The sequence below is a fragment of the Tiliqua scincoides genome, chromosome 4, assembly GCF_035046505.1.
Source record: "Tiliqua scincoides isolate rTilSci1 chromosome 4, rTilSci1.hap2, whole genome shotgun sequence".
Classification (NCBI taxonomy): domain Eukaryota; kingdom Metazoa; phylum Chordata; class Lepidosauria; order Squamata; family Scincidae; genus Tiliqua; species Tiliqua scincoides.
In genome coordinates, this window is record NC_089824.1 from 168,908,373 (window position 1) to 168,921,825 (window position 13,453).

General features: G+C 46.7%; 1 protein-coding gene across 1 annotated transcript in view; it reads left to right on the forward strand.

The window, feature by feature from the left end:
- Positions 1-305: 305 nt before the first annotated feature.
- MICAL1 (microtubule associated monooxygenase, calponin and LIM domain containing 1) overlaps positions 306-13,453 on the forward strand; it is a 49,270-nt gene continuing 36,122 nt past the window's right edge. The window contains exon 1 of the mRNA XM_066625099.1: positions 306-566. The gene's annotated coding sequence lies outside the window, so the exon portion shown is untranslated. The remainder of the gene's footprint in view (positions 567-13,453) is intronic.

Below are 13,453 nucleotides of genomic sequence, written 5' to 3' on the forward strand. Positions count from 1 at the left end.
GTCCTATGCCTGTCCCATTATACTCAAAGGAGCTTACTCCCAGGTAAGTGTGGATAGGCTTGCAGCCTAAGAGCCCAATCCTATGCATGTCTACTCAGAAGTAATTCCCGTTACAGCCAATGGGGCTTACTCCCAGGAAAGTGTGGCTAGGATTGGGCTGCTAATGAGCTTGCACTGCGCCGATTCGAAGAGAAAGCGTGGCCGGGCGCTGGGCGAGGCCGAGGTTTCGAAGTGCCCGGGCGGCGCGGAAGCTCCTCCCCGCGGCTCTGGGGCTGCGGCAACCTCCCCTCCGAGCCTGGGGGGAGGACTATGGAAGCGCCGCGTCTCCCAGCCCAGAAGTGTCGCGGGCCGCTGATCGAGTCGCCTGCCGAACCCCCGCCCGCGGCACGAGGAGAGCAGCCGGGCAGAAGCCGAGGGAGCGAAGGCAGGGGAGGCACCTCCAGCGCCCATCGGGCGGCTCCCTGCTCGGTCCGGCCGCAGGGAAGGAAGAAAGCGCGGCCGGCCAGCCAGCCAGCCAGCCAGCCCGGGGCGCCTCCGACTTCCAGCCCCGACGGGCTGCCCTGAACGTGAGTGACACAGATCGAAGCCTAGACTCCGCCAGCCCCTAGCAAAGCAGAGCACCGTAGAGCATGTGCAGAGTGCCTTTCTTCCCCCGAACCCACCGCAGGGCAAGTGCAGTGTCCTGGCCGACCGGGGGGGGGGGAAGAAGGCAGCCAGGAAGGGGAGCGGGGCGGGCTCCATCCTCGCTGGGGAGGGGATGGTGGTCCCCTTCGAATCGGCGGGCTGGGACCAACCTGGAGCAAGGGGGAAGCGGTCTTAGGCTCAGCTTTGATCGGGGCGGGAAGGGCGGCGGCAAGCCTGGAGAAGCGCCCTCCGTGTCCCCGGGAGAGGGAGACGCCTCGGAGTGGCGCTTCCACTCCCAGCTTCCAGTCGAGGGCCTCCGCCTGGAGCGAGCGATGGGAGCTGGAGGGGGGAGCGGAGGGAGGGCTTGGCCCGCATCAAGCGTGAGTACCGAAACTTTGAGCCAAGGCTGCTGCGTCCCGGGGGTGGAAGGAGAGCAAACCATTGCTGCCTAACGTTGCGTAGACGCAACAGGGACCAAGTGTGTGCAGCTGTGGGCCAGGCAGTAATGGGTTAAAGTGAGATCAGTCAAATGACTTCTCTTCCTTGTGGGGCTGGATGACTAAGTTCAAGGGCTCAGCCTTCTTGCTCTTTAGTTCCTGTAACCCAGTGGTTCCCAAACTGTGACCTGTGAGCCACGGAAACCAGCCAGGGGACCAGCAGAATCCCCGCTAACTGCCCTATAAAATGTATAAGATTGTAGCCCTAATGGGGAGCTGTGGCCAGTGGCCCAGTAGGCCAAGGGAACCTCCACTTAATGTTGGAAACCACTGCTGTAACCTTAAGCAGTCAGAGTAAGTGGTCTTTTATCACTGCTGCCTGTCTAACATGGGGGGGGGGAGAACCTTTTAGGAGGATTGGCAATACTTTCATTGCACAAATTAGCACTTGCCTTCCACAGGGATTGCCAACACTTTCATTTTTCCTGGTGGGGCTCTTGTCCCTCTAATAGCTACATGGCAGGCAGAATTTCAGAGTAGTAACTATCCATATTACTATCACTGGGCCTCTGTATCTGGAAATGCTGCTATCAGTTGAGTCCTTGCTTGCTTTGCACCTGTTAAAGGCACTGGAGCCCTGCTGGCAGCCCTGTGATTAAGCTTCCCCCGTCTCAGTCCCAAACAGTGAGTGACAATGCAACTACCAGGTGTCCCATTGGCACCCATCGCCTGCCCCAATGGTGTGTTGAGCAGTGTGATTGCCACCAGTGCAGAGGGTCAGCCTGACTAAGTGGGCCATTTAATGGGCACAGACTCTCTGCTAGTGCCTGACACAACCCTTGCACCTGAATTTGTGCTGACGAGAAAGGTATATAAATTGGACTTTGCTTTGCAGCTTTGATAAAATTGCACCTGCACTAAGGAAACAGACTTTTCCTGACGTTTCATCTTCTGAGCTGCTCCGACAATTTAATTGCCCAAGTGCAGTAAAGCTTATTTTCAATTCACTACTTTTATCCTGTTTTTAAATAACACCAGGAGACGAGGTATCTTGCTGCAAACAGAAAATATTACTTTGTGCCTCATTCTCCTAGGCCAGGTATTTTCAACCAATGTGCCACACTACATTGGTGTCCTGTGAAAACTTGGCATCACACTTGCGGATCTTGGAGCACAGTGGTTGAAAATGACTGAAAAAACTCTTCCAGGTTCTGTGTCACTGTTTCTAGGGCTCCTGCTGGCAGAGGAAGAGGGACAGATAATTCATTACTACAGTTGCCCTAGAAACAGAGCTGAGGAACCTGGAAGAGTCTCCCAGAAGCCAGAAGCGACATAGGAGGCAAAGACTATAGAGAAGACCTTATTGATCAGCGTGCCATAAGAAGAAAATTGCTGTCCTGGGTAGTAGAAGGTATGGAGAGGGCACTCATGAACTGGTGAAGGACTGAGGGTGGTAAAGTAGGGTTTCCACTGGAGCTGGGTTTCCATCCCAGCTGGATGGGGTGCATGCACATGAAGGGAGGGGAAGAGTGTGTAAGGCGACCTTTCAAGCCTTCCTGTAGGGCTCTTGAAAAAACCAGAACTGTCCTGGAGGGGCTGATAAGCTGCAGTTCTGAAATATTAATGCAGACTGGAAACTGGGGGTGCCTTGGGCTGCCACTGCATAAAACAGATGGATTTCTTTTTAGCAACCAGGTGGCATACCTTTTTAAAACAAGTATACAGCAGAGTTTAAAAAACAAAAACATGGCTATAGGGTTTTATTTAGGCCTGACTGTCACCCATCCCTCCTAATTGGTATTTGACTTTCCTGGAAGTGTAATATTCTTGCAACAAAACAATTACTGTTCATGTGAATTTCTCCTGAGATATCAAGAAAGGGAGTTGCATCTCCTGAGTCCTTGATGTTGCCAATTGTAATGCACACTAAAAGCCTGTAGCCAGGAAACCCACAAACCCCTCGCATCATAACCTTGAGTGTTCTCCACAATGGGAGTACACGGGGGAAGATGTTGAAAGAAGTGTATGCTTCTGTCTCCTAGACTGGAAACCTGAGTCTAGGCGCAAAGGTGGAGGATTTCTGCCTTCTCTGACCAAAGGGGGCCCCCCATATGATCTATGAGCACGGGCAGGACTATAGGGAAGGAGGCGGTCTCTCAGATACCCTGGACCCGAGCCGTAAAGGGCTTTAAAAGTCTAGCACCTTGAATTGGGCCTGGAACAGAACCGGCAGCCAGTGTAGCCGCCGAAGCAACGGCTCGACAGAGTCAAACCGACATGCCCCAGCAACCACACGAGCAGCCGCATAGTTGTAATTTCCGGACCGTCTTCAAAGGCAGCCCCATGTAGAACGCATTGCAATAATCTAATCTAGATGTCACTAGGGCATGGGTTACTGTGGCCAGGTCCGCACAGCTCAGGTACGGTCGCAGCTGGCGAATCAGCCGAAGCTGAGCAAAGGCTCCCCTGGCCACAGCTGCCACCTGGGACTCCAAGAGCAGCTGTGAATCCAGGAGAACCCTCAAGCTGCAAACATAACATGATAGTATTATTTCTAAAAGCAATGATTTCCAGAATTTTGGTCACTAGAGTGTCTCCCCCCCCCCCCCCGATGTCTCATTGGCCTGTTTTGAGTTAAGGCAGTGGTTCTCAAACTTTTAACACTGGGACCACTTTTTAGAATGACTCTCTGTCCAGGACTCACTGGAAGTGATGTTATGGCTGAAAGTGATGTCATGGCTGGAAGAAATGTAAGAAGGTGATATGGGAGGCCAAGAGAGACTATGAGGAACGCATGGCCAGCAACATTAAGGGGAATAATAAAAGCTTCTTCAAATATGTTAGAAGCAGGAAACCCGCCAGAGAAGCGGTTGGCCCTCTGGATGGTGAGGGAGGGAAAGGGGAGATAAAAGGAGACTTAGAGATGGCAGAGAAATTAAATGAGTTCTTTGCATCTGTCTTCACGGCAGAAGACCTCGGGCAGATACCGCTGCCCGAACGGCCCCTCCTAACCGAGGAGTTAAGTCAGATAGAGGTTAAAAGAGAAGATGTTTCAGACCTTATTGATAAATTAAAGATCAATAAGCCACCGGGCCCTGATGGCATCCACCCAAGGGTTATTAAGGAATTGAAGAATGAAGTTGCAGATCTCTTGACTAAGGTATGCAACTTGTCCCTCAAAATGGCCACGGTGCCAGAAGATTGGAGGATAGCAAATGTCATGCCTATTTTTAAAAAGGGAAAGAGGGGAGACCCAGGAAACTATAGGCCGGTCAGCCTAACATCCATACCGGGTAAGATGGTGGAATGCCTCATCAAAGATAGGATCTCAAAACATATAGACGAACAGGCCTTGCTGAGGGAGAGTCAGCATGGCTTCTGTAAGGGTAAGTCTTGCCTCACGAACCTTATAGAATTCTTTGAAAAGGTCAACAGGCATGTGGATGCGGGAGAACCCGTGGACATTATATATCTGGACTTTCAGAAGGCGTTTGACACGGTCCCTCACCAAAGGCTACTGAAAAAACTCTACAATCAGGGAATTAGAGGACAGGTCCTCTCGTGGATTGAGAACTGGTTGGAGGCCAGGAAGCAGAGAGTGGGTGTCAATGGGCAATTTTCACAATGGAGAGAGGTGAAAAGCGGTGTGCCCCAAGGATCTGTCCTGGGACCGGTGCTTTTCAACCTCTTCATAAATGACCTGGAGACAGGGTTGAGCAGTGAAGTGGCTAAGTTTGCAGACGACACCAAACTTTTCCAAGTGGTAAAGACCAGAAGTGATTGTGAGGAGCTCCAGAAGGATCTCTCCAGACTGGCAGAATGGGCAGCAAAATGGCAGATGCGCTTCAATGTCAGTAAGTGTAAAGTCATGCACATTGGGGCAAAAAATCAAAACTTTAGATATAGGCTGATGGGTTCTGAGCTGTCTGTGACAGATCAGGAGAGAGATCTTGGGGTGGTGGTGGACAGGTCGATGAAAGTGTCGACCCAATGTGCGGCGGCAGTGAAGAAGGCCAATTCTATGCTTGGGATCATTAGGAAGGGTATTGAGAACAAAATGGCTAGTATTATAATGCCGTTGTACAAATCGATGGTAAGGCCACACCTGGAGTATTGTGTCCAGTTCTGGTCGCCGCATCTCAAAAAAGACATAGTGGAAATGGAAAAGGTGCAAAAGAGAGCGACTAAGATGATTACGGGGCTGGGGCACCTTCCTTGTGAGGAAAGGCTACGGCGTTTGGGCCTCTTCGACCTAGAAAAGAGACGCTTGAGGGGGGACATGATTGAGACATACAAAATTATGCAGGGAATGGACAGAGTGGATAGGGAGATGCTCTTTACACTCTCACATAATACCAGAACCAGGGGACATCCACTAAAATTGAGTGTTGGGCAGGTTAGTACAGACAAAAGAAAATATTTCTTTACTCAGCGTGTGGTCGGTCTGTGGAACTCCTTGCCACAGGATGTGGTGCTGGCATCTAGCCTGGACACCTTTAAAAGGGGATTGGACAAGTTTCTGGAGGAAAAATCCATTATGGGGTACAAGCCATGATGAGTATGCGCAACCTCCTGATTTTAGGAATGGGTTAAGTCAGAATGCCAGATGTAGGGGAGGGCACCAGGATGAGGTCTCTTGTTATCTGGTGTGCTCCCTGGGGCATTTGGTGGGCCGCTGTGAGATACAGGAAGCTGGACTAGATGGGCCTATGACCTGATCCAGTGGGGCTGTTCTTATGTTCTTAAATGACATCATCAAGCAATATAAAATAATTAAATTAAAGAAAAACAGATAAATAAGGGGAAACCAGCCCTGTTTCACCAAGTAAATTTTCTCTGTTGCCTGCCTGCAATAACCTCCCCCCCACACAAAAAATAAGTGAGATTTTCAGCCCTCCCCAGTGCCCACCTTTCCAGCTCAAGCCTGTTTTATTCTTCGGGGAGGGGGCTGCTGCTTGCAATAACATGCCCCCCCACAAATACATCAGTGAAATTTTCAGCCCTCCCCAGTGCCCACCTTAACTCAAGCCTCTGTTTTATTCTTTGGGGGGGTTGCTACCTGCAATAACACCCCCCACCCACAGTGAGATTTTCAGCCCTCCCCAGTGCCCACCTTACCAGCTCAAGCCTCTGGTTTATTCTTTGGAAGGGGGCTGCCTTCTGGAGCATTTGTTGAGTTCCACTTTCGTCAGATGGGGACCATGCAGCTAGCCTTCCATTCCTCTTTGCCTGACGTGACCAGGAGCCAAGGCACATTTGCTTACTCGTGAGTAAATGTGACCATGTGGCTTACTTTCGCTTTCCATAGGGCTCAATACATTTGCCTGCTTGGAGGGAGGGTCTTCCTTCTTGGGTGTTTTTTTTTGGGCTGCTTTCTTTGGATAGGAGCCATTCTAGTGTCATTGGAGTCCTCTCAGCCTGCCCTTTCCATTGAACTATGGCAGGTTTGCCTACTCATGAGTAAACACGCGATATGACTTGGTTTCATTTTCCATAGGGTTCCATGCATTTTTTTGTTTCCAGTTTTTTGGCCATAACTTTTGATGGAAAGGAGATATTCCAATTCAGTTTTTTGCATTGCATTCTGCTGGAAATTCCACATCCAATGGTATATAGCATGATGGGGTTACTCGTAATCACTGCAATGTTAGCGATGTTGGGGCATTTGTAGTATTAGACCCCCCCAAGGGTAGTACCTGGGATGAACTGCCCCCTGCTAGCTACGCCACTGCTCCCCTCAAGTATTTGGTTAGTGCAGGACTTTCCAAACCCAGGGTTTGGAAAAAGCCCCTACCTCCCCCCAAAGAGCAGTGCTTACCATTCTGCATCCCTGTGCCCACATCAACTTGAAAGAAGCACAGTACTGTGGCGGAACTTGGAATGGGGAGGGCTTTCTCTAGACACAGAAGTTTCCAGTTTGGAGACCGTTGGGTTAGTGCAGGGATGTCGTATTTTCCTGATAGTACCAGGTTCCAAACCACCAGTGTTATTACATGTTGGTGCTTCCTTCCTCAATGTCCATACTTTTCACTCTAGCCATAACCTTTGGGAAAATCCGTGGCCATCATCTTGCTGTTCTCCAAGTTCCTGTCTGGCGTTTCTTTCAGCCCTTGGAGAGAGAACCTAGCCTTAGGAGAGTCTTTTAAAAAACATTGAAGTTCACACATTGGGGCTGCAGCAGGGGAATGAAGTGTGGGTGGAACTGTGATTCTGTCCGCATCTGTGTATCAATAAATGATCCTTAGAAAATCATGCAATGGAACTTGCACTGTGTTGGTCTGGGCAGGAGGTCTGGTCTAGAGGGTAGAGCCTCCATTTGCCTGAAGATTAACATCCACAAGGTCGGCAGTTCGAGGCCACCGGCACCGTGCGACCTTGAAGCAGCTGGCAAGCTGCAGCTGAGCTGTTCCATCTGCTCGGAGCGTGGGAGGATGGAGGCCAGAATGTTAAACCAGATCGGAGCGTAACATCTTGAATGTGGTGGTTCTTGAAAGAGAGAACCTTCTTTCAATTTGTAAAAATCCCTGCGTGGATTTAATAAGCCTGCCTGTGTAAACCGCCTTGAATAAAGTCTTGAATAAAGACCAAGAAAGGCGGTATATAAATACTGTATATTATTATTATATTATTATTGGTCTTCACTAGTTGAGGTACAAAAATGACCAGTGGGTGCCCACTCACTACATGAGCGCAGTCACATTACTGGTCGAGTTGAGTTTTTGGTAAGAAGATTTGCTGTCTTGAATATATAGATTGTCTGTGGCAAATAAAAAATTGCTTCTGCAATTAACTGATTGTGTGGCAAGTCCCAAAAGAACAGCACCCTTTTGTACCACCTCTTGTGTTTTGTTCTTCTTGCTCGGGGTTTAATGATTAATTTGTACTTCTTAGCACTCTTCTTTCAAATTGCTCTTAGCAGACTTGTTCTGATAAGGAAATAACCTGCTAAGAGTCATTTACCCCAGTGTAACATGGGTGTTTTGACCTGCCTTTTAAAAAAAAATGGATCTGGTGAGATGGTTTCATGAAAGCCTTTGCATTGGACTGATTCATCGTGATGTCATTTTATGGCCATTGCTAAATCCTCATTTCCTCTGATTTCCTGCTAGAGTGTGTAGTGTATTGTCTGTCTTCATTAAAGTAACCAACTCATTAAAGCACCATAGTGATAAAACAAGCACTGCAGAGTCTTGAAAGTTGCTGGCAAACTGTAACATTTGGGAATTGGAGAAAGAAATGAGAGAAAGGAAAATAGTCCCCTTCCTTGAGCTGTATGCCTGGCTTCCACATGAGTGTTGATTATTAGTGCTCCAGATCCAAACTATTTCTAGGCAGAAACATTTTAAATACTTCATAACACGGTTCCAAAACGAGTATGTAATCTGTAGATGATGCTCCTGGTGACTGAAACTTGGATAGCCTGGTGAGCAAGTTCTGGATAATGAATTTCAAGCTGAGAAGCGGGGAGGAGAAGTTTTGGTCTCTGTTTTGCAATTCTAAGCTCAGATAGAAGGTTTGATGGAGCAATGGTGGCTTGAGATGTGAAGAATCCTGGATTCTTTTGTTTGCTCTGCTGCTGGTTTCCTTGCATGACCTTAGCAAAAACCTTTTGATTTCTGGTCCATTTATGTTCCTTGGTGTAAAAAGAAGTGAAGTAGCCTGACCTCCTTCAGGTGTGTGCATGCATGCATAAATGCATATATTCAAGTAGGTGATGAGTCCAATTTTGAGTAGGAAATTATAAATCATTCCTTCTATTTGGCACCTTGAGCTAAATCGTTTTGCATAATCTCTACCTCTTGTGAAATATATGCCTGATTAGTGGATAGGATTGCCAACACTTAAGTTTCAAAGGCGTGATGACCCAATATTTATAACTGTCTGTCAACATGAAATGTGTTGGTGTGGGAATCTTTTGTGCATTTGCTAGCTCATTTGGAATGGCCTAGTGTAGTGATAAAATGCTAAATCTATATGCAATTTGTCTTTATTTGAAAATATTGTCATCCCCTTTTATCTTATTAAGAGCAATAAGTCAAAGTGGCAAACAGCACATGTTTAAAAACAAAACAAAAAACCCCGTAGAGTAATTGGAACACAACAGATGTAAAACCAGCAACATTTAAACAAGCAGCTACAGCAACAAAGCAAGTGTGTAGAAAACTCATCACCATTTGATAAATGACACCCAAAACCACATGGATGTGTTTAGCCCCAAAGCTTTCTGGACAAGCCAGTTCTTGGCTTGCCATCCGAAGGAGTGTGGAGTGGCTGTTTGGCAAGGCAGGGTATTCTGCAGTGTTGGTGCCACTCCTAACAAAGCCCTGCTATCTCATTTTGCAGAGGCATCCAGAACAAGAATTCTGATGCTGAACAGTGTATGCAAGGTGGAATATACAAGAGAAGGTGACTCTTAAGTTATTTTGGTCCCAGTCTGTTTCAGGCTTGAAAGATTAAGACTTTACTTATAATAAAAGCACCTTGAATTGAGCGTGGAAACAGACAGGTAACTATTGCAGCCTGAAAAATACTGGAGTAACATGCTCTGAGTGATAGCTTCCAATCAACAGCCTGATGGCTGGATTTTGCAGATCAGGAGATCTGACGTTTCAGAATCAGAAGGCCCACCAACTGAAGTACTTCCATATTGTCCTGGTTGTTTGTTCTTTCCCATCCAGCTCCTTATAGCCAACAAGCACTAGTTTTGATTTTCACTGGCTTCCTAGGATCAGAAATAAATGAAAGATAAAGCTTTGTGTTGTTGGTATTCTGATGGCACTGCAGCTCAATGTACCCAACCCTAGGGTTTCATGTAGGTGTTAAAATGGATGGGGGAAACATAATTAACCCCTGTAACACTCCTAAGGTGAAAAGGTCTCTAGCATCACTTTCTGGTACCTGCCCTCCAGGAATGAGCTGCATTGTTTAAACACAACCCCAGATCCCCATAAGGTGGCCCAGTATTGTGGTCAGCGTTGTTGAAAGCTGCTGTGCAGTCCAGGAGAATCAACTGGTCATACTTGCTCAGTTCATTTCCCAGAAAAAGTTGGCCAGTGGCGCAGGCAAAATTCTTTCTGTCATGAAACCAGACCAAAAAAACAACAAGGGGATCGTCATGGTTTCCAAATACTTTTCAAGGTGAGCCCCATGGAAGACCAAGATAGCATCACTTTGTGTGATTGGGACCTTTTTGGGAGGTTCTAGTATTAGTACGTATTGGACATTTTTTTGGATTTGCTATTTCTGTATCTGGGTGTGTGAGTGAGATCTTTTCATTAAGTTAAAAGGAGATATTTTGGGGAGGGGGTAAGAATTCAATCAAAACATTTTTTTTCCCTAATGAGCAAACCTTATATTTGAGGAAACTTGATGATATGATGAACATGAATGAAGGGGGAGTGGTGGGATATGTTGGGGCCCAGGCACAAACCTGCATTGGAAGAAATGCATGTATGAAAAGAACTTGCCTGCACATTTATACTCCATCAGAGGTTTCTTCTGCATAGTGCGTCTGCATGCCCTGGCTGCAGCTTACTATGTAGTGTGTCCCATTACCACAGGGATTATTAACCAGGGGTATCCATACCCCTGGGGGGTATGGGCACCAAAAGTAAGGGGAATGGGACTTGATCACTGAACAATTAAAAAAATTGTTTAGTGTATTAACTATTGACATTATCAATACAGATTGAGGCATTCTGTTCTTAGTTATCCATAGGTAATGTAAAACAAAGCTATTGACATCTTTTGAGGTCATAATGGTACCTAATAGAACTGTTGGTGATGATGATGATGATTTCAGTAGTCTGGCAAAGGGGGTATGGGAATATATTGGGCAATCCTGTTGTGTCTGTAATTGTAAAAGGGTTAAGAATTAACCTGCATTAGCACGTACTCATCACTGGGTAAAAAAATGACCCTTTTTGAGAACTGGCCTTTGGAAACAAGATAGGGTAAAACCAAAGGGACTATTGCCATTCAACTTCAGTACCCTGAACGTCCATTCCATCAACAGAAACCAGAGGCTGTATAAGTTAATTGGACCACAGCAGTATCCTTGAGTCATGCTTCCTGAATGACAGCAGGGTTACTTCTAAATCCCCTCGCACTGGTGAAGCACAGAAGCATGCTGGCATGGTGAATCTGTGCTAGCATTGGAGCATATTTGCATTGGCAAACCTAGAGGGAGCCTTGAATGTTACGCATTGTTTACCTTATAACTTCCACTTTTTCTTGACTATCTAGAGCAAAGTCAAACCGTCTTTAGCTCCAGATAAGCTGCAGTGTAAACAAACCCAGTGTATCCACTCTCCATAGATGTGTTCACACCTATTACATTAACAAGCCCAGGATGTGTGCTTTCTGAAACTGACTTACTAGATGAAAGCCACTTAATGGATGAAAGCCACTGGTAGTAATGGTTGTAGTGTCTTAACTCAGGGCTGGCCCATCCATGAGGACAGCTGAAGCAGTTGTCTCAGACTGTGGTGGGGATGCTGATCCTAGTTCCTAGATCCTAGTTCCCACCCCTGCCTATCCTTCTCCTTCTGCTCCCTGGATTGGAAAAGGAGAGAAAAGGTGGAAGGGAGTGGAGTGCTGGACTAGAAGGTAGAGTGGAAGGAGCAGAGGCTGGCACATCATTGGGTAAGGAGGGCAGCATTTGATATGCCATGTCAGGAAGTCGTGAGCCAGCCCTGTCTACCTCTGTTCCCCCTCCCCCACAATACCAGTGTATTGTGCATTGACTGTAAGGAAGGCAGGCAAGGGGGATTGGGTTGAAGGGAAATTAATTCAAATCGGACTGAAGTTTGCTTCTTGTAGGATGGCCAGTATGAAAAAGGCCTGACTCACATCTGAATGGCACATTGTTTTATTTTTGTGTCTGCTGTAAACTGAATTTGAGAAGACCAAAAGAATCTACTGTATGAAATGTGAGTCACCACTATTAAGCTTGCATGCTGGCTGTGTAAGCATTCTCCCTTCAGCCTTATGATCTGCAAATTCCCTCAAGAGAAATGCAATAATTGAGAGTTACACTGTCTACAGTGTAGCCTCTTTGAATTGAAAGTGTCCTGGAGGAAAGGATTTTTTGTGTGCATTGATGTGACATGCGTTTGAAAAAGGCAGATTTGTTCTTTGGTGAAGGCACTGGGCTGGGACTCAGGAAGTTCAACTCTCTGTTTCTCTCAGTCTAGGAAAGCGGTTCCCAAACTTACTGTGGTCACGGCACCCTTCTTTCATGGCGGCCTTTTCTTCTTATGGATCATGTACAAGATCTCATGTGATCCAAGATGGCAATGTCCACGAAAGCTGGGAAGAAGGGGCCGCCACAGACATCCTGTGAGTTCACTGTGGCATCCTCAGGGGCCATGGTGCACAGTTTGGGAACCTCTGATGTAGAGTATCTGGTTATGTGATGCTCAAGATCATGTAACATGGATTTCTTAGGCTGTCATCCTATGCACACTTACCTGGAAGTCAACCCCATTGATTTAGACTTGCTACTGAGTAGACAAGCATAGATTGCACAGTTACTCGTTTAACCAGCATATTGTACTCACAGTTAGTGAGACTAATAGCATGGTTTACCCCACTTATGCTTATATGTGAAGAGGGGATTCTAATCTGCAATTATAAGGGAATAGTAGTTTGTCCAGAATGATTAACATGGAGTGTCAGGGTGTGATCTTATGTGTGTAGTCTAGGAATGCTATGATGTTTCTGAAGATGTGAAAAGGTCTAATATTTGAGGTTGGACTTGCACAGGTGTGGAGCATTTAAGGTCTCTAAACAAAAACAGATATATGGTGCCACTGGCAGCCAAGCCACACACAAGTTGCCTGGGGAGGTTCAGATAGCTTTATTTAATATTGATTGGCAGAAGAAGTCATAATGAAAGCAAATTCCTGCAGCACTCTGTCTCTTGCTGCTTGTATAGGCAGTATTGACAAATGGGCAGTTCTGAGATTAAATTGCTTCCTAAGGCTGTTCTGTCCCTTGCTCTAGATGAGTTTTTTTTAAAGAATATGGTGAATAGACAGAATATGATCGAGATGAGAGATATCTCCACACCCTTCTCTCTGCACGTATTTTTTGCCATGCTGCAGAGCGTTTGTCAAGCTGTGCCAAGTCTATCTGTTTATAGCTCAAGCATTTCTGCATTGGTTAAGGAAGTTGACTGAGTGCTCAGAATATTCCACACATAAATTCCAGGGTGGATTTGGTTAATGTTCTGCAGTCTCTCTGGAAGCATGTTTCTCTGTATCACTTTGCTATTGGGGGGGGGGGGGGAGAAACAGGACAGTAGATGTGATTTACTTGGCAGTTGCAAAGAGTTTTGATTCAGGCCCAAGCTACATGTGATGATGGACACATTGCTGCTGTCACCCCAC